This window comes from Arachis ipaensis, chromosome B10 (genome assembly GCF_059453495.1).
Source record: "Arachis ipaensis isolate K30076 ecotype BB chromosome B10, ASM5945349v1, whole genome shotgun sequence".
NCBI classification, from domain to species: domain Eukaryota; kingdom Viridiplantae; phylum Streptophyta; class Magnoliopsida; order Fabales; family Fabaceae; genus Arachis; species Arachis ipaensis.
The window spans coordinates 105503954-105525159 of record NC_142435.1 but is presented as its reverse complement, the minus strand read 5'-3'; the positions used below and the strand labels follow the sequence as shown (position 1 = coordinate 105525159).

At 37.7% G+C, this 21206-nt stretch overlaps 2 pseudogenes; both read left to right on the top strand.

The window, feature by feature from the left end:
• Nucleotides 1-12595: 12595 nt before the first annotated feature.
• LOC148581185 (aminoaldehyde dehydrogenase 2, peroxisomal-like) lies at nucleotides 12596-15300 on the top strand (annotated as a pseudogene).
• Nucleotides 15301-15920: 620 nt separating this feature from the next.
• LOC107620804 (NADP-dependent malic enzyme-like) lies at nucleotides 15921-18945 on the top strand (annotated as a pseudogene).
• The last annotated feature ends 2261 nt before the right edge of the window (nucleotides 18946-21206 follow it).

Genomic DNA, 21206 nt, shown 5'->3' with positions numbered 1-21206 from the left:
AAATCTAAATTGAATTGAAAGCATCATAAATAAAATAATCATTAATCTGAAATACCTTAATTAATATTAAATAGAATATCCAAACCTAACATGGAAAAGCTCATAAGCCAATTGGGCAACATAAGTCAAATACAAATAAAAGTATTAGAGTAAATAAGAGTAGAAAAGAAATATAAATTAAAGGAACATTAAACCTGGAATGAAGTTGAAATCCTAATCCTAAACTTGAGAGAGATCCTAATCCTAAATCCTAAGAGAGAGGAGAGAACCTCTCTCTCTAAAACTACATCTAAAACCTAATAATTGTGAATGTGTATTATGATTGAATGGATACATTCTCCCATTCTGTAGCCTCTAATCTGTGTTTTCTGGGCCAACAACTGGGTCAAAATAGCCCAGAAATCGCCCCCAGCGATTTTTGGTACGTACAGATCGCTGCAAAGTCACGCGGAAGCGTCGTCCACGCATTCACGCGGATTGCATTTTTGCTAGGTCACGCATCCGCGTGACCCACGCGTTCGCATTGCCTGGCTTTGGGGAAGCTATGGCAAATTATATATTGTTGTGAAGCCCCGAACGTTAGCTTTCCAACGCAACTAAAACCGCATCATTTGGACATTTGTAACTCAAGTTATGGTCAATTTAGTACCAAGAAGTCAGGCTGGATAACTTTAGCAGTTCCTTCAGTTTCTTGTATTCCTTCCACTTTTGCATGCTTCCTTTCCATCCTCTAAGCCATTCCTGCCTTGTAATCCCTATAATCACTTAACGCACATATCAAGGTATCGAATGGTAATAAGAGAGGATTAATATTAGCAAATATAAGGCCAAAGAAGCATGTTTTCAATCATAGCACAAAATCAGGAAGGAGAATGTAAAACATGCATTTTGTATGAACAAGTGTATGAAAGATTGATAAAATCCACTTAATTGAGCACAAGATAAACCATAAAATAGTGGTTTATCAACCTCCCCACACTTAAACAATAGCATGTCCTCATGCTAAGCTTAAGAGAACTAAAAGAGTGAAGGGGAATGGTAGAATATATGAAATGCAACCTATGAATGCAACTAAATGCATAATGCTTTTTCCTACTTGTTTAAAAGTAAACAAATCCTTCAAGAACAAATATGAACTAGATTTCACTAATTCAAATCATAAAATAAAGTACAAGTAAACTTGTAGAAGAAAATAGCTCATGAAAGCCAGGAACAAAGAATCGAGCATCGAACCCTCACTGGAAGTGTATGCACTTTAATCACTCAAGTGTTTAAGGTTTGACTCTCTCAATTCTCTACTAACCTTGCTTTCTAAGGCTTACTTTTCTTCTACCAATCAACAAATAATTAATGCACAAATACACATATCAAGAGATCTTTTAAGGGTTGTAATGGGGTTAGAGTCAAGGTAGGATTGTATTTGGCCAAGTGGACTAAAATCTGAATCCTTAATTAACTTAAACTTTTCCCACCTAACTTAAGACAATCCATGTAATCATAATATAACATCTAACTATCCATTAACCATGTTTTCCACATATTCATGCATTCTAATTTCAAGTACAGTACATATGCATTGCTTTCACCACTTACTTTGGGGCATTTTGTCCCCTTTTATTATTTGTTCTTTTTTTTTCTTTTTTTTTCACTTTTTTATATGCCTATTTTTCTTCTTTTTCTTTTTTCTTTTTTTTTATTTTATTTTTCTCAATGTATATGATTAAATTATTGAATGCATGAATATGTCCTAAACATTTCTTTCACATTTTCATAAAGATATATAACACCCAATTCTTAAACCAATGTTTCCAAACCCACTTTTCCCCACACTTAATTCATGAGCACTCTCACTAGTCTAAGCTAACCAAGGATTCAAATTAAGGACATTATTGTTTTTCGCTTAGAGTTAATGATGTGCTAAAGTAAAGAACAAAGGGATAAAATAGGCTCAAATTGGTTTGCAAAGGATAATGAAAGGGTAAGGCCATATGGGTATGTAAGCTCAGTGAAACAAAGGCCTCAATCATATAAGTGCATGTATACATCAAACCATGAAAATATAGAATTAAGCAAGACAAAGATCACAATTTTAGAGAGAACAACACAGTAAAATAAAATATTGGTTGATAAAATGCAACCAATCCAAATAGGCTCAAAATCTCACTGGTTTTGTGTGTTCGAGCTCTAAACCATGTTCCAGTATAATATTTCTTCAAACAAGTTTAACAAAAAAAATTAATTCAAATTAGTGAAATATTATAAAATAATTTTTTTGGAAAAGAAAATATTACTTTTACCAAGTGGTGGTAAAATATGCACAAAATCAAACAAACATGCGAATGCAACAACTAACTACAAAGAAAATTTAAACATTGGTGTTGGGACAGGAAGGTACTAACCCACGGAGATCGGTATCGACCTCCCCACACTTAAAGATTGCACCGTCCTCGGGGCATGCTAAGATGTACAAGTGGACGGGTGGTTCCGCAGCTAGTGCTCTTTTTGTTCCTCTCCTTACTGGTGGTTTGAGAGTAGCTTTCTCTTTACCTTTCTTGGTGGCCATCCTAAAAAGGGAAAAAGAAAGTAACATGTAAAGCTAAGGGTTCGAGCAAGGGAGCGAACATTATGGGTGGTAATCAATGCACTGTAAGGAGGATGTCGTTAACACATGATCTAGACTGCATGTGAAAAGTTCATCAAAGGTAATATAGCAAGTGCATGTGATGGCAATTAAATGCAAGATATTTATTGGCATGCTGGCAAAGGCATGAGTAGCATAGATCAAGCATTCAATGTCCAAGTTAGATTACCAAGTCTTTCAAACTAATAATCTGTTTGTATTGACAATTAAATTAAATAAATAAAATATAAAAGAAGTTTTGTGAAAATAGGCATTAACGTAGTAGAATTGAGTAATTTAAAATAATGCACAATGCCATATGGGCTTTTTCATAAACACTTAGCATGCATGGTAAATATGTTGTGGAAAATATAAGATAGAACATGCAAGCAACCCTTTAAGGAAGTAATATTAATTGCCAAACAATATTTAAATCCACAAGCAGAATATAGAAATAAATAATGACCCAAATAAATTTCCAACACCAATTAAAGGAATAAAAAGAAGGAAAAAAAGAAGATATGCATAATGAAAGTAATAAGAAAACATGAATAAAAGAAAAGGAATAATAATGAAGAAGTAAAGAGGGAAGAAGAAAAGAACTTTGATAATGGATGTAAAAAGAAAAGAAAAAGGGAAAAGTAAAAAGTGAGAAAGAGTAGAGAAGGAAGAAAAGAGAAGAAAGAAATAATAATAAGGGAAAACAAAAATAAGGATTTGGGGAAGAAAAGATAAGACATTTTGGCTGATGGGGATAATCTGTGCACCGCATCTGACGCGGAAGCGTGGATCACGCGGGCGCGTGGCATGTGAATATGTCAAGTGACGCAGACGCGTGGATCACGCAGTCGCGTGACTTGAATTATGCGAATGGCGCGAGAGCAGCCACGCGTTCGCGTGACTCTCTGTTTCAAACTCTTTTTGCCAAATTTTTAAGGTGACGCGATCGCGTGAATGGCCATAATTTCAAGACGACGCAAACACGTAGGGCACGCGTTCGCGTGGGAGGGCTTGTGCTTCTAGCACGAGTCCAGCCCAGCTCCATCATAACTCTCTGCCATATACCCATTTACGTCGAATTTGCAGGGCCACGCGTTCGCGTGGATGACGCGGACGCGTGGGGAGGCTATTTCGCAAACGATGCGAACGCGTCGCTTTGTGCCTAAGGCACGCCTCTAGCCACGCTTTCACGTGACTCTCTGTCCAATTCTCTTTTTTTCAAAACGCACTGGTGACGCGAACGCGTCAACAACGCTACCGCGTCGCGTGCGTTATTTTTTTATGCAGATGCAAATGCAATGCTGATATGGATGTTATGAGTAATTCCAGGTTCAATGAAATAAAATAAAATAAAACTCAAAAACAAACAAAACGAAATAAAATTAAAATTGAAAAAGGAATGATCATACCATGGTGGGTTGTCTCCCACCTAGCACTTTTAGTTAAAGTCCTTAAGTTGGACATTTGGGGAGTTCTTTGTTATGGTGGCTTATGCTTGAACTCATCCAAGAATCTCCACCAATATTTGTGATTCCAATGGCCTCCGGGATCCCGAACTAGGCGCAGAAAGCCTTCAAGCAAGTTAAAGCATGTGACAAGGCCCCATGAGTGTTGATTGGTAGAATGAATTCTGGGGTCCCAAACCTTGCTTTTGCACCCGTCTTCTTGTTGATCAACATGATTCCATCCGGGTGATAAGCAATCTGAATTCTCACTAAGGCCTCCAAACAGTTTCTTAGACCCATTCAATCGAGAATTATACCAACCTTTGTACTCTAATTTAGAGCATGCAACCATATTGAACCTTGCATGACAATTCCTACCACTGACCATCTCCCGCTTGCTCTTATAGCCACAAAGAGCTCTAAGCTGACCATCTGTCTCAAGCAAAGCATATTCAACTGAGCTAATTAAGGTTAGAGATGAGAGATTTACCCACTTGAATGAAGGGATGGATGGTGATGGCTTTGGGGGAGAGGTCTCCAACAACTTTGGCAAGGTGATTTCCAGCTCCATTCCCTTGAGCTCTTCCTTGACAACTTCCACCTCTTTGCAAGCTTCTTCAATATCAACATCTTCCTCTTGGTAGCTTTCTTCCAATTCGATCTTTTTTTCATTATTCAGCAAGGGCATGGGAGGTTATGCTTCTTCTTCTTTAATCTCCATGTCAAGTCCAATGGGAGAGGATTCCAATGTAGATAAGAATTCATCAATGATTGAATCCATCTCTTGATCATTCCCTTCAAAGTCTTCAACCATGATATGCTTTGGAGATTGTACACCCTCCTCAACATCAATTGCAAACGTCTTAGAAGGGGCTCTATGACTTGAGTTTCCCATGGAGGTTCTGCATCTCCTAAGTCTTCAACCACTTCTTCCTCTGCAACTATTATGGCTTCCTCCACTTGTTCCAATACAAAGCCATGTTCCTCATTGTCCATCGGAGTTTTTAGTATCTCCTTCATGCTACGCTCTTCTTTTGATTCTCCACATGTAGCCATGGGAGTACTTTGAGTGCTCAGATGTTAGGAAGCTAATCGATTTACTACCTCGGTGAAGGCAGTCACGAATTCTAGTACATCCCTTTTCATCTTTGCTTGCCCTTCAAGAAGACCACGAAGGATGTCATCCATTGGAGATTGGGGTAGATATGAGGGTTCATTACTTGGGAGGAAGGGTTCATGATAAGAGGGTGGTTCTCCCTGATAAGGATATGGAGATGGTGAATATTAAGGTGGTGGTTCTGGGTGTGGTTCATATGGTGGTTGGTGTGGTGGATAAGGATTAAGGTCGTATAGGGGTGTTTGGTGGTAAGGGACTTGCAAGTGTGGTGGTTCAAAACTACATTGAGGAGGAGGAGGTTCATAGACGTGTTGTGGTGGGTATTGAGTGTCATGAAAAGGTCCACCATAACCATTGTCTTGGTATGCATCATGGAATGGTTGTTGCTTGTAGTACATTGGAGGGGGTTGTTGCCAAGAGGGTTGATCAAATCCTTGTGGCTCCTCCCCTCTTTGATTGCTCCAACCATGGTGCATGTTGGCATTATAATCTCCTCTTCCTATAATATAATTATAACCACGCTCGTAGCCAAAGGGGTGAGAGTTCATAGCAGAAAAGAAAAACAAAAACTAGTAAGAATAAGTAACTAAGTCCTAAAACTAACAAAAAAGCAAAAAGCAAATATTTACAATAACCAATAATAAGGCACACGTTTGCAATTTCTCGGCAACGGCGCCATTTTGAAGAACGAAACTCTCGCGCGATCTAGAATTTTTACAAATAAATTTGCATTGTAAGTATAGCTTCTAGACTGACAAGAATTCCTTTCTTACAAAAGTTTGGTTGTCACAAGTAACAAAACCCAATAAAATTTATAACCGAAGTATTTAAACCTCGGGTCGTCTTGTCAAGGAATTGCAGGAAGGTATGATTTATTATTGGTTATGTAAAATAGTAAATGTTTGGGTTTTTGAAATAAGGAACAAGTAATTTAAATGGCAAGAAAAATAAATTAATAATTATAAAAATCTCTTGGCAAGGTATAAGAAATTGAGGCCCTATCCTAACTATCCTTATCAGGTGTGATGAGAATTGGATTCTGCTCCCACTTAAATTAACCCTTGCTAAACAAAGGAGAGTCAAGTGGACTAATTAATTTGATCCTCAAGTCCTAGTCAACTCCTATGGAAAGACTAGAGTTATTGGAGTTCAAATTAACCAGCAGAGAATTCCAATTTCAATCAACAGTTGAGTTTGATAACTCAAGTATTACTAATTACTTAACCAAAGCCAAAAGGGGAAAATAAATCTAAATTGAATTGAAAGCATCATAAATAAAACAAATCATTAATCTGAAATACCTCAATTAATATTAAATAGAATATCCAAACCTAACATGGAAAAGTTCATAAGCCAATTGGGCAACATAAGTCAAATACAAATAAAAGTATTAGAGTAAATAAGAGTAGAAGAGAAATATAAATTAAAGGAACATTAAACCTGGAATGAAGTTGAAATCCTAATCCTAAACTTGAGAGAGATCCTAATCCTAAATCCTAAGAGAGAGGAGAGAACCTCTCTCTCTCTAAAACTACATCTAAAACCTAATAATTGTGAATGTGTATTATGATTGAATGGATGTATTCCCCCACTCTGTAGCCTCTAATCTGTATTTTCTGGGCCAAAAACTAGGTCAAAAATAGCCCAGAAATCGCCCCCAGCGATTTATGGTACGTACAGATCGCTGCAAAGTCACGCAGAAGCGTCGTCTACGCATTCGCACGGATTGCGTTTTTACCAGGTCGCGTCCGCGTGACCCACCCGTCCGCGTGACCCACGTGTTCGCGTCGCCTGGCTTTGGAGAAGCTATGACAAATTATATATCTTTGCAAATTTCTGGACGTTGTCTTTCCAACGCAACTGGAACCGCATCATTTGGACCTCTGTAGCTCAAATTATGGTCAATTTAGTACTAAGAGGTCAGGCTGGACAGCTTTAGCAGTTCCTTCAGTTTCTTGTATTCCTTCCACTTTTGCATGCTTCCTTTCCATCCTCTAAGCCATTCCTACCCTGTAATCCCTGTAATCACTTAACGCACATATCAAGGCATCGAATGGGAATAAGAGAGGATTAATATTAGCAAATATAAGGCCAAAGAAGCATGTTTTCAATCATAGCACAAAATCAGGAAGGAGAATGTAAAACATGCATTTTGTATGAACAAGTGTATGAAAGATTGATAAAATCCACTCAATTGAGCACAAGATAAACCATAAAATAGTGGTTTATTATATCATATAACCACTTATTCCATTCTTGTGTGATTATTCTCTTTCTATGATTGTGATCTTTGATTTGTTTGATTCTTTATGTCCATTATTTTGTGTATGAATGCACTTATATGATTGAGGTCATTGTTTCAATTAGCTCACTTACCCAAATAGCCTACCTTTATCTTCCATTGTTAGCCAACTTTGAGCCTATACTTAACCCATTTGTTCTTAATTTTAGCACATTACAAGCCTAAAGCGAAAAACAATAAATGTTCCTTGTTTGGATCTTTGATTAGCTTAGGCTAGGGAGAGTGTTTATCATTTGATTTTGGGAGAGTTGGGAACATTGGGTAGAGATAAAAGTGTATTTTTATATTTATGTCAAAATTTTGAGAATTGGGGTGCATACTCATGCATTGAATGTTAAATCATATGCATTGATACTTTTGTATATATCTTAGTTTGAAAAAAAATGATGAGAAAAATAAAAAGAAAAAAATATATATAGAAAAAGAAAAAAAAAGAAAAGCAATAAAAAGGATACAAAATGCCCCAAAGTAAAGTTCAATAAAAATCAATACATATGTGTGGTGATAAAAGAGAATGCATGAGTGTGTGAAAAAGTGAAGAATGGGTGGTTAGGTTTGTTTAGAATTGTATAGGTTGTTATATAGGTTAGGTGGAAAATTTAAGTTAATCAAAGATTCAAATTTTAAGCTCACTTGACCATATATAACCCTACCTTGACCCTAGCCCCATTACAACCTTTGGATAAGTCCTCATGATATTTGTATGCATACATTGAAATAATTGTTGATTGTTAGATGAAAAACAAATCTTGGAAAGCATGATTAGGGGAAAATTGAGTGAATCAACCCTATATACTTGAGTGACTAGAGCGGATACACATCCGGTGAGGGTTCGATCGTTCAATTACATGCTTCCACCCATGATCATCTTTTCTTGCAAGTTTGTGAACTATTTTTAATAACTCAATTCAATTGTGGGTTGATTTGATTGCTATTGCTTTAGCTCTTGTATTCATATATGCTTTCTTGGGGATTGATTTATTTTGACTAAGTGGTTGCATTCATTTGGATAGTTGCATTTAGATAGGTTGCATTGAATAAATGTTGATACCCTTTGTTTCTTTCTTAAGTTTAGCATGAGGACATGCTTGGTTTAAGTGTGGGGAGACTTGATAAACTCCAATTTTGTTGTTTATCTTATGCTTAATTTAGGGGATTTTATCAACTTTTCTCACATTTATTCAATGAAATAGCATGGTTTTGTAATTCTCCCTTAATTTGTGCTTAAGTGAAAAAACATGCTTTTTAGGCCTTAAAATTGGTGATTTTAATTCACCTTAAGTCCATTCGATGCCTTGATGTGTTTGTTAAGTGATTTCAGGTTCATAAGGCATGTATTGGATGGAAGAAGTGAAGAGAAAAGCATGCAAAGTGGAGAAGTCATGGAAAAACAAGGATTTGGAGTGGATACATCGATGCGCACACGTGGAAGACACGCACGCATGGAGATGAGGTCGCCAAGCGACGCAAACGCGTGACATGACGCATACGCGTAAGAAGGAAAAGCCAAGCGACGCGTACGCGTGACCCATGCGTATGCGTCACAGCTCGCACATGACCTCATTAAAGTGAAAATGCTGGGGCGATATCTGAGCTGCCCAGGCCAAAATCCAACTCATTCCAGAGACTATTTCATGCAGAATTCAAGCTTGGGCAAAGGGGGAGCACTTAGTTGTAGCTTAGCATCATGTAGTTTAGTTTCTAGAGAGAGAAGCTCCCTCTTCTCTCTAGAATTAGGGTTCTTAGGGTATTTTTCATCTTAGATCTAGGGTTCAATTCTTGTTTTCCTTTAGTTTCCTTGTAATTTCTTGTTCCTATATCCTAATTCTCTTAGCTTGTAGTGTTAATTTCCCTTTTCATGCCTCTTTTATGTTGATGCACTTTTGTTGGATTTGGATTTCCTTTAATGCAATTTAATGTTGATGTTCTTTTATTGTTGATTTGAGATGTTATTATTAATTCATTGCAATTGGTAGTTGTTAGATTTTACTCTTTCCTGCAATTTATTATGTTTCCCTTTTTTGCCTTCCAAGTATTTGACAAAATGCTTAGTTGGATGTTAGAGTAGCTTTTTGTGCATTCTTGGCTTAGAAAGAGGAATTGGAAAATCTTGAGTCATTAATACCCAACCTATATTGGTGATCTAGAGTTGTTAGTTAATATTATTTCCATTGACTCTAATCTCTTGCTAATTCAATTAGTGAGTTGATTAGGATTTTTGGATTGAGATTAGCTAGTCTTATTTGACTTTCTCTCATGGAAGATAACTTTGCACCTTCTTCCATGTTGGAGATGACGAAATAAGATAAATTCTTGTTAATCATTGTTATTATTAGTGACTAGGATAGAAAGCCTAGATTCTCAATCCTTGCCATGAATGTCTCTCTTTTATTAATCGCTTTCTTTAGTTGTTCCTTTCATTTTCTTGCCAATTACTTTCTTGCCCTCTTATAAATCAAACCCCCATATTTCTTTATAGCCAATAATTGACCACTTCATTGCAATTTCTTGTGAGATGACCCGAGCTTTAAATATTTCGATTAATTTTCATTGGGGTTTGTACTTGTGACACCAAAATAATTTAAATTTGATTGAAAGTTATTAGTTGGTTTGGAGCTATGTTTACAATGAAGTTCGATTTCTATTAAGAGAAATTCTAGACCGACGATAAATCTTTCTATCAGGTTACCTTTCTCTTTAGATTCATTGATCTTGGTTGGTGGATCACAATTCATTCAGCCCACTAGATTTCTTTGTTTCCTTCCTATGGACTTTTTTGTTGGATCACAACTAATCTTCAGCAGCCTTTGTTTCTTTGTTTCAATTTGTTGGGCTGCTGCAATCTTTGCTTTTGAGCCTGCATCACTAAGTAAAGCAATCAAAACCAATTGAGTGTTTAACCCAATAAATTAATGTTTGTCATCATTATTAAATTAATTGTATTCTAAACTCAACAATCTTCCCCTTGATGACAAACATAATTTTAAGAGAGGTGATCAAAGGAATTGAATTAGATAAAGTTTAAGTACTTCTCTTATGATGATGTCACTAGTTTTTTACTTGTTCCCCCTTTCTTTTACAAGGGTTGCTCCTCCTGATTTTGTGCTCTTCTTTAGTTTCCTATTCATATATTTCTTTATAGAGAACACACTCATGCTTATATAACAGATGTTGTCATGCAGCAATCTCAACTTCTTGATAAGAATATTATGTATTGAACCATACTCAAGCAATGAAATCAAGCACCAGATCATGATTCAAGTTAGAACACTTGATTATGCCAAACTAGAGTTTCATTTAAACAAAACATGGCATCCCTAAGTCTTTTTCAAGACTGGGCATGAAAAGAAATATTTCAAAATTGAGCATGAAAAAATCTCATTTCAAAACAGAGTACGCCAACATTTAAACCAACCATTTCTCATGCATCCAGAACAAGGATTATCAAAAGTCATCAAACACTAAAAAACAAATTAAACTTTATCTATCTTCTACTACTACTACTACTCCCCCTTTTGTCATCAAGGGAGAAAAATGAAGTAATTGCAAACTTGCAAAAGTTTGTTAGGATGCAAAGTCCAGATAAACTAGATAAAACCAAAACAGGTAAAACAATAGTTAATTTTTTACAGTCATCCAAAGATAAAACAGAGTCTTAAACAAACTACAAAAATTCTAAGAGATAAATATCCAAAAGAATAGATGAGCAATAAGAGACATTCTTAAGCATCCGAACCATCTTCCTCAGAATCAACAGGTTCTTCTTGGTTAGTGGCCATGGTGTCATCCTCATGTATGTTATTAATGAATTTCATAAGAATGACCAATCTATCTCTGGACTTTTTGAGGAAATTTTCATGCTTGGCTGCAAGTTTCCTCTGTTCTTTGCTTATAGAAATCAGATGATTCGATTGAGAGATGAACTCTTGGACAACATCCTTCACAACTCCATATAGAAGTGATTTATGACCAATTGAAGCTGAAGTCCCCGAGGCAGAGGGAGGATGAGATTCATCAGGATCATAGTCATCACTATCAACAAGAACCGCCTTCTCAGTTTGAGTAAGTCCCTTTTTTCTGTTGTTTCACTGAACTACCTCCTTTTAGACATGTGTCTCTTTTCATATGACTCATTTGACAAGTCAACACCAAATTATTTAAAAATACAAGTTAAGAACATGCCATAAGGAAGAGCTACATTTTTGTCACTCCTTATGCAATCAAACATATGCCTTACCATTAAGTATGCAAAAAAAATTTCAGATTTTATGAGGATAGCATATAAAACCATATTATCACAAAAAGACACTGATGAATCCACATTTTATGGTAATTATTTACTCTATTTGGATAGATTTCATCAACTTTTCTTGCACTAATCCATTAAAATAGCATAGTTTCATAATTTCTTCCTAAATTGAGCTTAAAAGTAAAAACATGCTTTTTAGGATTTATAATTGCTAAATTTTATTCACATTAATTTCATTTGATACCTTGATGTGTTTGTTGAGTAATTTTAGGTTTACAAGTGTTCATACCCTGGGTCGAGCTATCCGACCTGGGATGATTGAAGATAAAGCGACTGACCTCTTCAGGTCAGACTATCCGACCTCTTCTCAAAGAGCTCGGCCAAATCGACAGAAGAGCCCAATTAAGGGCCCAAACAGTGGAGCACGACCCGAATCCTAAGGCGGCCTAAGCCTATAGAGATGAAGGCGGTTCCGTTGAAAGATACGCTAACCTCAACTCAAGGATAAAGATAAGATAAGATAACTAACTTATCTTATCAAAAAGGTCGCATCTCACCATTATAAATACACTAGAGCACCCACGTATAACTCATACTCTGATTCTACTAAAAAAACCTGCTTAATACCCATGCTAACTTAAGCATCGGAGTCTCTTGCAGGTACCCCCACCCTCCGGTGACCAAGGATCAGAAGTGTAGCCGGTCCAGCAAGTCGGACACCACAGTTTCGGCTGCCACCAGCCAGCTGGACACGTCATCTCCGACCAGTACTGAAGATCTCATCCGAGATCGACCTACAGTTTCAGGTAACCCTCGGAACATTGGCGCCGTTGCCGGGGAACCTGGAAGTCATCCCATCATCATGGCGACAACCATGACAACGATCACGATTCAGGTATGGAGGATCGAACACCGCACAAAAACGTAAACGTTACGCTACAAGACACTCCGGAGACCAACCAAGACAAAGACTCACCAAATTCAGGAGCCATAGAAGCACTCCTAGATCGCCTAAAACAACTGGAAAAAGAAACCCACCAACAAAGGGAAATCAGAAGAGATCTACAAAGAGAGATGCGGCGACGTCGAGAGTTGGAAGAAAAACTGCAGCAATTGGAAGCCGATCTCAAATCAAAAGCCCCTCGCGCTAATCTCGAAGAGAATTCACACAAAGAGCAAGACCCCTTCACTAGGAAAATCATGAAAACCAAAATTCCAAAAGACTTCAAACTCCCGGATATGGCTCTATATGACGGCACCACAGATCCCAACCACCATCTCAGTAACTTCAGAAGCAGAATGTACCTCACTGACACCCCAGATGCTGTTCGCTGTAAAGCCTTCCCAACAACTCTCACAAAGACAGCTATTCGGTGGTTCGACAACTTATCCCCAAAATCCATCTCAAATTTCGACGACTTAGCTAAGAAATTCCTAGCCAGATTTTCCATTCAAAAAGATAAAGCGAAGCACGCCCCCAGTTTATTAGGAGTCAAACAAGGAGATCGAGAGAGCCTTCGTAACTACATGGAAAGATTCAACAAAACATGCATGGACATACAAAGTTTACCCACGGAGGCCGCAATCATGGGACTCATCAACGGCCTACGAGAGGGACCTTTCAGCCAATCTATATCAAAAAAGTACCCGACTACCCTCGACGAAGTACAGGAGCGAGCAGAAAAATACATCAATATGGAAGAAAACGCTCGATTAGGAGAATCCTCGAAATCGGGAGCTTCCTACCATGACAGAGACAAGGAATCCAAAAGAAAAGACGACAGACAAGGGAAGAAAATTAAGAAGTACCATAACTATACTCCTCTTAGGGCATCCTTGGTCGAAATATACAAAGAAGTCTGCCATACGGAAAAAATTCTCCCAGCACGGCCACTCAAAGGCAAGAAGGGAGGAGGAAACCGAAAGGAGTATTGTGAATATCATCGGGTCCGGGGACACTCCACTAACGAATGCTTCGACTTGAAAAACATCATAGAAAAATTGGTGAGGGAAGGAAAACTAGATCGATTCCTGGCCACCCAAGATGACGAGCAAAGAAAAAGACGAAGGGAGGATGACACACTACAAGAAAAAAGGCCTATGGCCACGTTTTTTTCTTGCCACGCTTTAAAAACGTGGCCAAAAGTGGTCAATGGCCATGCTTTTATGAGGGTGGCGATTGATTAGAGATTTGGCCACGTTTTTTCTTGCTACACTTAAAAAGCGTGGCGAAAAGGATCTATGGCCACGCTTTTATGAAGGTGACAATTGATTAGAGATTTGGCCACGCTTTTTTTTATCACGCTTCAAAAGCGTGGCCATACAGAGAAACAGGGACACTTTTTAAACGTGGCGAAAAGTTTTTTATCTTGGCACCCAAAAAAAGCGTGGCGAAATATTTTTTATCTAGGTACCCCTAAAAAAGCCTGGCGAAAAGGTTCCCCAACACGCTACAAGACTCATCAGACTCTTTTACTCTTCTCCCCTGACACTTACACTAATGCTTTGAAACCCTAACACTCAGACTCTGTTGCTCATCCCCAACTCTGTTACTCATCGTCGACACTTGCACTATCTCCTCTGCCGGCGCTCCCTCCGTCGTCTCCCTTAACCCGTCTCTGCTGGCGCTCGCATTCCCTGCGCTCACTACTCACGGTGTCGGTCAGCCAACGGAGGTCGCCTTTCCTTCCTCCGTGCCGCCATTCTCTGTCCTCCACCCTCGTCATGTTGCTCAATCTTCCACTACCTTCGAAGTCCTCACTGCATGCATATGGCGTTGTCATACCGCTGCATTGCAATGGCAAAACCCTAACACCAAGAGGTTCGCTTGCTTTGCACAGTCAATGCACGTTTTGACTGTGCCGTCGCCGCCGCTAGAAGAGCACTCAATCGCAACAAAGGCAACGACTGGCCTTCTGCCTCCGGTGCTCACCGAGCCCGCTATCTCCGCGCCATCGCTGCCATGGTCGTCGAGAGAAAGGATCACCTCGCTAAGCTTGAATCCCTTGATTGCGGAAAACCACTCGATGAAGCTGCCTGGGACATGGTACTTCAATTATGCTTCAATTTTAGCTTATTCTCTCTGATTGTTACTGTAATTCTCTGATTCACGCTTGATTTTATGTTAGGATGATGTTGCTGGTTGCTTCGAGTTTTATGCTGACCTTGCCAAGAACCTCGACGCTAAGCAGAAGGCATCCGTTTCTCTTCCCATGGAAACTTTCAAGAGTTATGTCCTCAATGAATCCATTGGTGTTGTTGGATTAATCACCCCATGGTATTTTCTTTTTCTTCTCTTTAAAATTTGCCTTATTAACTGGTGTTAGAATCTAGAAGTTAGTTTCTATATAGGTGGCAATGAGTGATGAAAAAAGAATAATAATAGAATAGAAAGGTAGAAATTCAGTTGTTGTGTATTGTTTTTTGGTTGTTCGTTCATTGTTGTCACCTCTCTCTGTTAGCAAAATTGCTATCTTGATGGCTAACTAGATATCATATTTTAGGAACTAACCTTTGTTAATGGCTACATGGAAGGTTGCCCCTGTTCTGGTTCTTCATTTTTTCTGATTTTTCTAAACTACTTCTCAAAAAGGTAAGGAATATTTTCTTGTTTGATAGAAAAGATTTATGTTCGCCCCCAGATCCCTCTCTTCTTGAAGGCAAATGGATGACTTGTTTATAATGATTTCTTGGGCTGCCTGATTGACCAACATCCAGGAGGAGACTTAAAGGTACCTACACTGACTTATCTGTATTGGTATAAGCAATCATTAATTCATTATTCAAGATCAAAAATCAAGCTGGTACTCAAACTGGTACAATAGGAAACAAAATAAATCCTTGATAATTAAAAAAAATCGGCTTAATCAGTAGTGAATAGTTACAGAACAGGGATGACATACTGTTGATCGAGTGTGAAAGATGCATTCTTGGGTTTTCATCAAGTTATTGCAATGGCAGTCCATATGCTTGTTCACTTGATTATATGTCCTGTGATATATTTTAGCTAGACACTGGTGTTAATTAAACTCATATAATTACCAAACTTTATTTTATATTCGCTATATAGAAACAAATTATGGCTAACCTGGTCAATATAAAATATCTATATTTGAAGTTTGGATATGATACCCCTTCTTAAGTTTTGACCATCTATTCTTCCTTTTAAGACTAACTCTCAATATAAAATGCTGGCAAAAAGTCTGATCAATTTGTACCTGCTACAATGCATTAATCTGAAGGGATGTTTGCAGGTGAAAGAGATATACAATTTTTCCCAAGATGATCTAATGACAAAAGATATATTCATCTTGGATTGTCACTCTGAAATCTTTGTCTGGGTTGGCCAGGGAGTTGACCCCAAGAGCAGAATGCAGTCTCTAACCATTGGTGAGGTATAACTGATTTCGCTTTCGCTGGAAGTTTTAAATGTGCTAGTATAACTTAGTGAATAATATTCTGAAGAGTTATCAATATAACTTCACAAGATGGTTGGTTTTTCTATCCTTTTAAGACCAGTATAACATTAGATTACCATAAGATTTTGACTTGCATTGTCTTTTACATCTTTTAGTACTTTCTGACATGGGGTGTGCAATTCTTAACTTACTCTTTTGGATTGAACAGAAATTTATTGAGCATGATTTTCTTTAGAAAAATTATTTCTGATTCTTCTATTTTGATATTTGGTTTAGGTTTTTTTTTCCCCTAAACTTCTTGATTTTCTATTTTTGTTATGATTTTATTTCTGTTAAATAGTTTTGGTTATTCATATTGGGGGGTGAAACAGATCTTAGGTTTATATACTGCGCAGGTAAGAGAGAAAAGGCATGAAGTGGTGATGATAGTTAGTTAATTAGTAAATAATGTGTGTATGTTGGTGATTTTAATTAATGACTGTGTGCAGCTGCTTGCTTCCATGGTGGACGTGATGATTCGATACCCAGCCCATTTAACCCGTTGACAGATGGCAGCACCCAGCCCATAATTCATGTACTCACTAGGTATGATATCTTGACCCTGCTAGCTTAGGGTGTTCTTTACAGGTTCTTCTTCTACTTGGTACTGAGATTTTACTCCAAGAATGAGAGAAAATGATGAACCAATCATATATATACTATGTCTACATTTTTAGTTCTTGATAAAGTTTTAGACTTCTATGTACCATTTTCCTATGGTTTGTTGAAAATGTGAAACAATAATAACAAATATATATTATCATGATCATATATGTGAAAAGTAGCTACTGAGTTTTTTAGCTTTACTGTTCTTAGAAGTGTTGAGAGAATCTAAACAGAAAATCTACTCTTCTATTCTGCTTTTCTTCCATTAATTTGTGGAACAAATGCTACTCCATAAGCCATGTTTGTACATTCATTTCAAAAGAGATTTTTTATTTAATTATTATAATTATTTGGAATTAGTGTTGTTTTAATTTGTTCTGATGTGTGTGTTGATGACTGCTTTTGATTTTGATGGTACTGGTTGAAAGAGATTAAAGGAGATTAACAGTTGGCGATGGGGTTCTAGAAGTATCTTTGGAGGTATTTGCTTGTTTGCTTCGTGGATTTTTAGTTTATTGTTTGAAATTGTTGGTTTTCGGATTTAATTTTGATGCATGTAATTCAATTATGTGTTTTACACTTTTACTTATGTATGCAAGTTCTTGACTTTATCAACTACTAGGTTCAAAATCACTTTATTTGTAATATATATTTTTTTTAATTTTGATGTTAGATAGAAAGGGAAATAAAAAAAAAGAAATACAACAGTCATTAGATTGAAGTAATTATTATATGAGCATTAGATCTGTAAGATCTTTTATTTATCTATCATTGTATTCTATGCTGAATATAATGACAAGCTTTGGGAGTTTACTTTTACATGCAGAGTTATGCGCATGATGCAAAGATTATGACAAGAAACAACTTCCCTGCACTGAAATTTACAATTTTCTTTGGCTATTTATTTTTTATGATAAGAATTGTAATTGTATGTTGTTCACTTTAATCTCAATTGTTGATTTCTCTCTTCTCTTGTTTTGGTTCACATTTCAGTTCAGTTCCTGTGCACTGTTGTTTTTTTCCTTATTAGTCAAGGCAATCAAGTTTATGTATCTAGCTTACTTTAATTACATAAATTGGCTTATTTTCTTAATTTTTCTTTTTCGTTTCCTTGGATATAAGTGATATTAAGTGACCTGGTATTTGCTTGTGGAGGCAAAGGAATAACTGAAAATCTGCTAAATTTTGTATATGTTCACTTTTAGTTGCGAGAATTCCTTAGTTATTCTTCCTGATATGTACATGATTATATCTCTGATAGTGTATGATTTTTGTAGAAATCGCTCATTCTTGCTCTCTCCAATCCAACATCTCAATCTGAGTGCACTGCTGAAGAAGCTTATACATGGAGCAAGGTAACTAACTATTTATATAATTGGCCTCAGAAATTTAGAATAGATTACACACATTATTATATGTTAATGTTGTTTATCTTAATTTAATTTGCAGGGTCAAGCAATCTTTGCTAGTGGTAGCCCATTTGATCCTTATGAATATGAAGGAAAAGTCTTTGTTCCTGGACAGGTTTCATTTGACCTTTGTTACCTACACATTTTGTTATTCAATATAAACATCTCAGTGGCTGACCTTTATATATTTATTTTTTCATTTTATTTTTTCGCGCTTCCTGCATTGCTGTTCAGGCCAACAATGCTTACATATTCCCTGGTTTTGGCTTCGGTTTGATCATCTCCAGTGCAATCCGCGTCCGCGATGAGATGCTCTTGGCAGCCTGTGAGTTCGTTCAAGCTAAGAGAGATTAAATATACTAAAATCAATTCAATCTAAATTCCAAGAAGTTAGAACCAAGAACTCACTAACGGTTTCTTCTTATGCAACAGCTGAAGCTTTGGCTACACAAGTGTCACAGGAGAACTATGATAAAGGACTGATTTACCCTCCATTCTCAAATATCAGAAAGATATCAGCACATATTGCTGCTAACGTGGCAGCAAGGCATATGAACTTGGTTAGTTTCATGAAATATTTTGAGTTTCAGACAACTTTGCTCTGTTTTCTTTTCAATACTTATATCTTTTGTGCTGTGTTTGGTAAAACAGGTCTTGTTTCTCATCTACCTCGACCTAAGGATCTTGTCAAATATGCAGAAAGTTGCATGTACAGCCCAGGCTACAGAAACTACTATTGAGATTTTTGAACCATATTATATCATGTTTTGTTTAGTTTAGTTTCAAAGGCTACAAACTATGATTCAGACCAAAGCTTGTGGCGGCTTCATGAACTAAACCAAGCAGAACATATTAGTAGTGTGCTCTCCGCAGTTTTACAGTTTTGAGATACTTGTTAGGAACATATTCATTTTATTGCTAAGATAGATTGTTGTACAAGGCATCGCCATAGGAACTTAAATTCTTCAACCAGTTGTGAGAAGTTTGCTAATTCTTTCAAATTGTAAACAGGACAATCACTTTCCTATGCAAACTCGAGATTTATTTTGTATTTGATTTGTCTTGTAATAAAAATTGCATACTATATTTATAGTTTGGTAACAAAAGAATTGAAAAATTTATATTTTGTATCGATGAAGGTAAAAATCAGAAAAAGGATTTTTTTTTAAATTTTACAAGGCTATTGCCACGCTTTTAAAGCGTGGCCGTATCTCTGGCTATGGCCACGCTTTAAAAGTGTGGTCATATCTCGCTATCGTCACGTTTTAAAAGTGTGGCCATATCTCTCTCTATTGCCACGCTTTGAAAGCGTGGCCATATCTTTCTATATCGCCACGCTTCAAAAGCGTGGCCATACATCTCATATGGTCAAGCTTTAAAAGCATGGCCATATCTTCACATACGGCCACGCTTTTATGGGTGGCCATTTGTAAAAAGCGTGGCAAAAGAAAAAGCGTGGCGATAAGTTGAAAAAAGCGTGGCGATAAAGCAACCACCACCCTTCAAGAGGTCACCCTTTCAAAAGCGTGGCGGTAGCTCAAAAAGCGTGGCGAAAAGCTATCGCCACGCTTTTTTCAGCTTTTCGCCACGCTTTAAAAACGTGGCAATAGACGTGTTTTCTTGTAGTGACACTGAACGAGCGGAACGATCACCTCGGACGCCAGAAAGACATGTCCACATGATACATGGCGGCTTCACAGCAGGAGGAATCTCCAAATCCTCTCGTAAGAGATACCTCAAAGAAATATACCATGTTGAAGGAGAGGAAGAAACACTCAACATCCCAACGATAACGTTCACTAAAGAGGATACAACCGGCATCATTACAGGACACGACGATCCCATGGTTATCACTATCATATTGGCAAACGCCAACCTACATCAGACGTTAATAGATCAAGGGAGTTCTGCCGACATCTTATTCAAAACAGCCTTTGATAAACTTGACTTAGAAGAAAAAGAACTTAAAGCATATCCAAACAGTTTGTTCGGGCTAGGAGACACTCCGGTTCGGCCACTAGGATACATACCACTGCATAAAACCTTTGGAAAGGGAGACCAATCCAGGACCCTCAAAATAGACTACATTGTAGTCGACGTAAGCTCAGCCTACAACGCTCTCATAGGCCGGACCACGCTCAACCAACTTGGTGCAATAGTCTCAACCCCACACCTATGCATGAAATTCCCAACTCCAAAAGGGATAGCCACGATAAAAGAAGACCAGAGGATGGTGCGTCGCTGTTACAACGAGAGCCTCAACCTCTGGGGTAAAAGAGAAGAGTTCCACACAATCGAGCTGGGCGGAGTTCAACGACGAGAAGAGTTTCGCCCCCAACCAGAGGGTGAGATAGAAAAAATTCAGATTGGGGACACCTCGGAAAAAACAACTAATATCGGCACAATCCTCAAAGGAGATTTAAAAGAACTGCTGATACAATTTTTGCGAGACAATGCCGACCTTTTTGCATGGAAAGCCGCAGACATGCCAGGCATAGACCCTAAACTAATGTGTCACAAATTAGCAGTTTATCCAGGATCTCGACCAGTCCAGCAGAGACGAAGAAAACTCGGGCCAGAGCGATCCCAAGCTATGGAAGAGCAAGTGCAGACACTGCTGAAAGCCGGATTTATAAGAGAAGTCAAATACGCACTATGGCTAGCCAACGTCGTTTTGGTGAAAAAATCAAATGGGAAGTGGCGAATGTGCACCGATTACACAGATCTTAACAAAGCTTGCCCAAAAGATCCATACCCACTCCCGAGTATTGATGCCCTGGTAGATGCTTCCTCTGGATATAAATATCTCTCGTTTATGGATGCGTATTCAGGATACAACCAAATCCCCATGTATCCACCGGACCAGGAAAAGACCTCGTTTTTAACGCCAAAGGCGAACTACTGCTACATCGTAATGCCTTTCGGCCTTAAGAACGCAGGAGCCACTTATCAAAGATTGATGAATAAAGTCTTCTCGGATCACATCGGGAAAATCATGGAA